Here is a 9,022-nt window from a genome sequence, read left to right as displayed (position 1 = left end):
CCTGAACCACAAAGACTCACATATAAACCTATAAGCTGGCCATGTGCCCGTTAGGGATGGGGCAGACCCAGATCTGAGTGGCAGCTCCTGTGGCATTTACAGGACACTCCTCAACCTTGCCTGATTCTTGTCTGTTCTTCCCAAGACGGGGCCATTTCAGATTGAAATGACATCAAAAATATGAGTTAGTGGGGGAGAAGAAAGAATAACCTGTTATCCACACACACACACACACACACACACACACACTTTTATTATTATTAGTTCAGTGTTTCAAAGTCTCACTTGTCCATCATCTTTCCCTGGCCTTAGAGCCATGCTCAGAGGCGGCTCACCGAGCTCTTCACGTGAGGCCGTGGGTGGTGATGAGGCGAGAATGGGGATGGGGATCCAAGAAACACAACAAGGAATAACATTCCCAAGTCATAGGGAGGCTGAGCAAATAGAACGGTGGCCAAGTCCGAAGTTTCTCTAGAACTATCTACCTAGCCTTTAGACAAAAAAAGAAGGACATCTAAGCTGGAAGATAAAAGTAGCAGAAGAAAGGATGCTATAACCCTTATGAACACCGAATGTCACATTCATGGAAACAGGAGCTAGTAACTCACAGTCTTGAGATAAATGACTGTCTTGGTAGCAGGTATGAAAAGTCCTCCATGTGCCACAGAAGGAAGGGGGAGGTTTAGGGATGGGCAGGTGAACAGGCGCAGATGGGAAAGGAACCCCCGTCCCTGCCTTCAGGGAGTCCACCATCTAGTGAGAGGTTAAAACCAGTAGGACTGTAATTATCCTTGTAAACCTGAGTGAAAACCCAACCAACAATGTGCACAATGAACCCCAGAGACTAAATCAGTTCCTATTACTGTGAAATCTCAGTTTAACCAAAGATTCCCAGCCAGTGACGCACTGACTGTAAGCAATATTTGAAACAATAAAACCTCCTGTAACAGGGAAAGAATTCAAAGAAGCCCTTGGGGTCTTTGTAAAAAGGCTTGGCCTATATAAACACTTGCTGTGTAATTGAGTACCCAAGAACACCGGGCAAAGGAGGAGGTGGCATGTAACTTTGACAAAGTTACCAAGAGGACCCAAGGCAGCCGAATCCCAGAACTGGGAGACAAACGCCAGCTCAGCATTTTCTGAGTGTGTTCTTGAGATGCTTCTAGATATTTCACTTCAGAATTAAGCAAGTATCTTTATAGTAGAACCTTTAACATGTTTTTGTGTATCATGGCTCTAAGAATGGGATAGCATATATGGCGTCTCTGAAGTATCTTACATGTATTTGATCAGGAAACATATTTTCTATAGAGTATCACCCAGTTCTCATGTCCTGCAGAGCACAATTAGGAACATGATAAAGGTATTGGTAATATTGTGAGCACTTTGAGGAAAGTGTGACTTGCCTTTTTGGTATTGCCAGTGCCCAGGTCAGAAACTGGCACAGAGTGCTTAGAAAATGTTAGTGGAATGACACTTACCTCGAGTAAGAAGCTGACATCCTGAGCTTAAATCACAGTACACAATAGCCTCAGTCCTGTAGAGACTTTCCATAGCACAGAGAAGGTAGAGAGAAGTTCAATGAGGACACGTCCCCAGTCTCCAGACTCCAAGTAAACTCAATTCCATCTGACATTAGCAGGTATCCCTGGCTGCCAACATCTCAGAGAATATGTTAGAGAAGTACCCGACCTGATATAAATACATTTCTAATCTCATGAACAAAATTCTGCAACACCTTTGCTGTGCCCTTACATACACTATGAAAATTCCTGAAAGTTATAGAAATAATTCTATTGGCTACATTAATTTCCTCTTGAAATATCTCAACATATCAACTCAAAATTAAGCCTCAGAATCCTGCAGTTGCATTTAAATATGTTAATAATCACAGGTAAACAAACCCAAGGCTGAAACTGTCTACAAAAGATAGAGGGCAACTTGTAGGATAAATAAATATAGGCAAATACAACCTTAGAAACATGCAGAAAATTTACAAAGACCCATTACTCACAAAAAAGAAAAACATTGAATCAAATGAGAGAGTTATCTAGTAAATGGTTAAAAAACTTGACAGAAATTCCTTTGATCGTATTATTTTGATTTGATTAGTTGTACTATTTTTACATCTTTGGTAAACAGAGTTTAATTATACTTTTTCTGCAGAAAAACTACAAAACTGCTTGTGGCAAAGAACAAAATGTAGAAGGAAGATTTAAAAAACATTTTAGTCCGGCCGGTGTGGCTCAGTGGTTGAGCGTCGACCCAGGCACCAAGAGGTCACTGGTTTGATTCCTCGTCAGGACCCATTCCCAGGTTATGGGCCAGTCCCGGGGGTGGCTTGCAGGAGGCGGCCAATCGATGTTCTCTCTCATCGATGTTTCTATCTCTTCTCTCCCTCTCATTCTTCTCTCTCTAATATCAATAAAGAGAAAAAAATAAAATAAAATAAAAAACATTTTAAAAATGACGACTCTCCCTCCATCTCCTCCTTGTCTTCTAGTGGCATTAGTTTGCTAGGGCTGCCACAACACAACACCCGAGATGCGCTGACTTAAACAACAGAAACTTACTTTCTCATAAGTCAAATCAGAGTGTCGGCAGGTTGGTTTCTCCTTGGCTTGTAGATGTCTATCTTCTTCCTGTGTTTTCAAGGGGACTTCCCTCTGTCTCCACCTGTGTCCAATTTTTCTCTTCTTATAAGGATAGCAGTCATATCGAATTAGGGCCCACCCCAGCGACCTCATTTTAACTTAATTACCTCCTTGAAAACCTCGCTGCAAATGTGGTCACATTCTACAAGAGTGGGGGTTAAGGTTTCAACATATGAATTTGGGGAGTACACAATTAAGCGCAGTCGACACTAATCTTCTCTTCCTCCACTTTTGAAAGAAGAGACTATCGCTGCCTTAAAGTTTTCCTCTTAAAAATTTCCATTTCTGCTCCCTAACTCTGTCACTCAGATCAAATTATCAAATTACAAATGTGTCTACTGATTTTTATCTCCTAGATTTCTCCCTCATTTCTCTTCCTGAATTCCTCATCATCCTTCACCGGGAGTCTGGCAGCAACGTTTTCCTCGACTCCTCCCAACATCCAGAAGCCAGAGTGACATTTCCACCTAGAAGCATTGTAGCTGCTTCTCTGCATTTTTGTTTGTTTGTTTGTTTGTTTTTTCTGGATATGTAAAATATCTAAAATTCTAAGACTTATCCAAAGGAAAGAATCAGAAAACGTTACAAGTATGTACTTGCAAAGGTTTTTGTTACAGAATTGTTTACAAAGGAGAAAATTGAAAATCGTCCAAATCCCCAATAAGGGAAGACTAGATCAATGAGATTTAGGTGTGCTTCTGTGCAATAAAATACCGTGTGGTCATGAGAAGGGTGATAATGAACAAAACGCCTGTCCTCTATTCATATTTTTAAAAAAAGCTAAACAGGTAAAGGTGTATATAATATGGTCTTATTTAAAATATAGATGGATGAAAGATGAATAGATTGAGAGATGAAAGAAAGAAAGAAAGAAAGAAAGAAAGAAAGAAAGAAAGAAAGAAAGAAAGAAAGAAAGAAAGATTTCTGGACAGACATAGATCAAATTTTTACCAGTGGTTATCTTTGGTGGTATCACAAGTGTTTTTGTGTTGTTGTTGTTTTTAATTATCTGTATTCCCTAATTCTTCAAAAAATAAATATATATTGGTCATGTAAGAAATAAAGTTTAAAAAGCAAAACTCTGCTAATTCCCTCTTTTTCACAGATACAAGTTTAAGCTTCTTATCTTGATATCCAAAGATCGTAACCCTGCAACTGGACTACATTTCCAGGTGCACCTCCTGTTACCCCAGCTTGCCACCCCCCCCCTTCTCCACTCCATCACTTCCTCCTCTTCAAGCATGTGACGCTATCTCCTATCTCTCTGCCATTTGGTATGTTTTTCTCTCCAATGAATTGCCTTCCCCCACACTTTTTGACTGACAAACTCCTATTCATCCTTCAAATCGCATATCAAATATCACCTACTTCCTATAACATGATTGCTTCTCTTCTGGATCCCCACAGTTCTTGTTTATGTTTCTATCACAGTATGTACCTTCTTCCATCTTGATCATTGTTCATGTTCCTTTCACTACTGTGTAGGAATGTCAAAGATGTATCAGGGTCTTCGGAGCTAAGCACCCATGAGAAGTTGGCCCCCAGTGCTGATGTAGTATCCTTGTTGTAACAGAGTGGGGGGACTAAAGGAAGTCTTTAGAACCCAGATTCAGTCCCTTCCTTAGGGAAAACTTTTCCTGCCCACCTCTAATCTGCCTCAGGCTAGATCGGGTCCCCATATTCTTTGTTCCCTCCACTGATTGCTTTGTTCCCTCGGGGCAGGATCCATGCAAGCTCACTGTGCTTCCCATTAATCCCCAGAGCTCATCACTGTAGGCAAGCAGATATTTCCTGAATAAGTAAGGAAAGTGCCCAGCCTAGTGCCTGGCCCACAGTAGCCTCTAGGCAATGTGTTCTCCTCCGCTGGCCTTCCCCTGGTATTATGACTTCTGAATAGCCTGTTCTCTGTTCTGTGCCTAAGAAATGTCCACCCTCTACAGGACACCCTAGAGGAAGCTGCACTGCTGTTCTTTTTCAGAATGAGTTTGAAATATTTCCAACAGAGATGGTCTTTTGAGCCTGGAAGAAACTCTGGCTCATGCTTCATAATGGTCTCTGACATTTCTCTGAGTTTTCTTTATGGCTTTTCCAGGAAGGATCCCATTTAGAACCATTAAGAAAAATGTGGACAAGGATATTTGCACTTCAAAAAAAAAAAGAAGAAGAAGAACCAGAAAGAAATATAATAAAATGCTAACCAGGGCTTTCTCAGGGTGGTGAGACAGTGAGAGATCTCTTTCTCCATACTTTTCTGTAACTTTTAGATCATCTATATTGAACATGCATTGTGTTTATAATAATAAAACAACATTGTTTTAAGGGAAACAATAGTCCTGGTGTGTCTGCAGTGACACATGAGTAGAACTCAAGTTGCATTTCATCGTTGATAAACACAGATATAATCCCACGCTTTGGGAGTAGTCCCTTATTGGACAGCCAAGTGGGAGGCGGAGGGAGAGCAAATGACCTTGGCCAATCTTCTCAGACTCCGGGCTACCTGCGTGTCTGGAGACAGGGCGGAAAGCTGGGCCAAATAAGCCAGGTATGGTCCCTCCGCCCAAGAAAGCTCCATGGGTCTCACGGAGGAGAAGGACATAGAGCCTCCAGGCACAGAGACAGGTCTCAGAGCCTCTGCAAATATTCAACACTTTTCCTGGCCTCCACTCCCAGCTTGTTTTATTCGGTTCTGTTCTGTTTTGCCAGACTAAACCCCTCACTGGGGTCTACTGTTCTCCTAGGACCTATTTCCATCACTCTGGTCACCTTCGTTTGGGGCAGTTCCCAATATTAACTATCTCTCTTAAAATTTGCCTCCAGACCTGTCTTGACTGTGGGAAGCTGTATTAGGGACATCACCTCCCTTGCTTGGAGCACTGCACGAGAGAGGTCATCTGGAACCCATCTGCTTGGTTCAAACCCCAGGTCTGTCACTAAGTGTGACAGCGACCAAGCTCTCTGACATCCCCGTACCTCAGATACAATGGTGAAATTACAGTGCAAACCTCAGAGTAGCTGGGAAGGGTGTACAGCATTTTGAACAGTGCCTGTTACGAGGAGGGTACCGCAAGGATTAGCTGTTATTACCGTGACCAAAACGGCACTGCTTTTCATTTGGGTTTTTCTGGTTTGTTTTGTGGGGAGAGAGGAGTTGGCTGCTAACACTGTCCACTGACTGATGTTGAGAGGGAAGTCCAGCCCCCTCAGGTTTTGGACTTTCCCCGTATCGGAATTGGGTGATTTTTGAACCTAGAGGCAAAAATTTGAATTTGCCTTCTTCCCAAAGAAATGTCAGAGAGCAAATGAGAGGGGGCGCCGAGAAAGGGTAATGACAGAGAGAGACGATGACAGAAGAGATGGAAACTGCGAGGCTGGCATCAGGAATACGGGTCTGGAAAAAGCTGTTCATTTTCCAGCCGCTTTTCCTCTCTCTCTCTCTCTCTTTTTTTTTTTTTGGTTCTTTCCTCTGTTTCATTTGTGTTCATACTCCCCCCTCTTGTGGCTCATCAGAAAACTACAGATGCTCCCAGCCTGTCTGTGGATTTCAGAAGTGGTGAACACCAAAGTCTGGCAGCTCTGGCCAAGGTCGCTGGGCCACACTCAGAGAGGGGTGGTGGCCAGGCTGTGTGGGGACCACAGCATCACCTGCTTCTTACCCAAGGGCCACAGAAGAGAAAGAACCTGCTGTTCTCTTGCATCATTTAGGGGGTGGGGTGGGGGAGGCTCCAGGAAAGAGTGCCAGTTCCTCTCAGGAATGCCCCCCAAAGGCTGTTTTGGAGAGAAGGCACACTCATGTGGGGACAGAGCAGTAGGAGAGAAAAATATACAAACAATCCCAGTGGAGAACTGCCTCCTTCATTGCCCCTCCGTACCCTGCTCCAAACTGTCTCCTGTAACCTACACGAGGTGCCCATCATGCAAGAACTAGCGTAAATGTCACCCTCGCATGATATGTCTTCCAAATCCTGCCCAGACCTTTAAGCCCAGTAGAAGTGTTTTCTCCCTCCCTACAGCGCCGTATTGAGGGCTCTAATGTGGCACTGCGGCAGTTATGTGTCCTTGTCTTCCCATTCCATGTGACAGTGATGGGGACAAAAAAGAGGCTGGGTTTCACTTGTCTTCAAAGACCCAGCCTCCAGCATAGGGAACACTGCCTAGGAGGTGCTTAGGTGACAGTCAGCGAATGCTCTTTGGTCATGCACTTGGATGTGGCCTCACCCGTAAGCAGAGTGTCTCCATCCCGTGGCAGAGGGGCCTGTGAGCTGGGTCTGAGGGTACAGTAGTCTCAGAGCACATTTGTTTCTTTCCATGAGGACTTCCCAGAGAGAGGCAGTTCTAGCTACCTATGGCTCCATTTCAAATGTATGGCCCACCTGCATTCGAGTATTTCAATGATCTCCGCAACTTATTTGCAAATGATTCAGAAGAAAAGAATGGGAGGGAGGGAAAGAGGAGTCAGGAGAAGGAGGAAGAGATGAAGATGAAGAAGAGAAGGAGAAGAGAAAGAAGGAGAGGCACAGAACAGAGAAGATAGCAAATGTCACAGCTGGTGGCTAGTGCAGGGTATACAGACAATTACAGTACCTTTCTTCCCATTTTTCTGTAGTTTTGAAATTTTTCAAAACAAAAAGAAGGGAAGCACACAAAGGTCTTTAAAATGTTTTGCAAGTTTAAAAGCAAAGTAAATGGCAGAGTAAGAAATAAAATCAAGACATAAGAATTACTGTCTCTCAAGCTAGGCACCATGAATGGGCTTTAGGTATTACACACCTCAGGAAATTTAAGTACAAATTCTATGTTAGTGCATTTTTCTAGGGAGAAAGTTTGTATCTTTCCTCAGAATCTCAAGGAGTTTGTAACTCCTCATGACCCTCAAAAAAAAATGTTCAAAGAGTAACCTAAAGGGACCCGAACACCTCTCCAAAGAGGATATACAAATGGCTAAGAGACATATGAAGAAATGCTCAACATCACTAATCATCAGAGAGATGCAAATTAAAACAACAATGAGGTATCACCTCACACCTGTCAGAATGGCCGCCATCAATAAATCATCAAACAACAAGTGTTGGCGAGGGTGTGGAGAAAAGGGGACTCTAATACACTGCTGGTGGGAATGCAGACTGGTGCAGCCACTGTGGAAAACAATATGGTGTTACCTCAAAAAATGAAAAACTGAACTTCCATTTGACCTATTGATCTTGCTTCTAGGAATATACCCAAGAAGCCTGAAACACCAATCAGAAAGAATATATGTACCCCCATGTTCGCAGCAGCACTATTTACAATAGCTAAGATCTGGAAACAGCTCAAGTGTCCATCAGTAGAAGAATGGATAAAAAAGCAGTGGTACATATACACAATGGAGTACTATGCAGCTATAAGAAAGAAAGATCTCTTATCCTTTGAGACTACATAGAGGGACCTGGCAAGTATCATCCTAAGTGAAACAAGCCAAACAGAGAAAGACAAGTATCATATGATCTCACTTATTTGTACAATATAATGAACATAACAGTCTGAGGAATGGGGTGGTCCCAGAGACGTGGAAGTGGGGTACAGACTGACAATCCCCAGAAGAGGGGGTGGTGGGGGAGAGATAAACCACAGAGCTTATATGCATACATGCATGAACAATGGACATGGACAACAAAGCTGGGGACAGGGCAGGGAGGGAGGGGGAGGGGGGAATCAGTGGGGGGGAAAAGGAGAAATATCTGTAACAAAAATTAATTAATAAAAAAAATAAATAATAAAGGGACCCGAGAGAATCACTATTCCCAGACACAGGAGAATCAGCCCCCATAGAATGACAGACTGAAGTCATCACATTTCAGAAACAAGAAACACCTCAGAGCACGGAGACCAGCCTCTACGCCCAGATAGGGAAACTACGTCCAAAGAAAGGTCAGTGAGTTCGACCCCAACAAATTTAACATGTTTCACTGGCTCATAACTGATGGCCCATAATGCTCCCCTTATGCCATGGGGATTTTTTTTTCCCTGAGAAAAGCCATCCAGAAAAACATTACCAGACAATGGCCATTTGTCGGCCCTCCTAGACAAGGACGTGCACCTTTGTTCTGAACCAGATGACCGCATTCTAACAGGGCTGATTGCAGAGGAAGCTTTGTCGAGGGGGTTATGGGCGTCTCAGTGGGACCTGGGCCACTCTCCGCTGTAGGGCGGAAGGAGCGGGCCACTAACTAAGATTGATTGATGGCGCAGCGCTGGCAGGCCAAACACAATGCAGGGACGGCCAAGTTGGGGAACAAAATTAGTTTGCAAGATTAGAACATATTAACACAAGTCAGACAACTGTCATGTCACAGCTCTTCGCCGTAATGCTGATTGACAGGCAAGCATTTCTG

This window comes from Molossus molossus, unplaced genomic scaffold (genome assembly GCF_014108415.1).
Source record: "Molossus molossus isolate mMolMol1 unplaced genomic scaffold, mMolMol1.p scaffold_m16_p_13, whole genome shotgun sequence".
Classification (NCBI taxonomy): domain Eukaryota; kingdom Metazoa; phylum Chordata; class Mammalia; order Chiroptera; family Molossidae; genus Molossus; species Molossus molossus.
Note: the sequence above shows the minus strand (reverse complement) of the source record.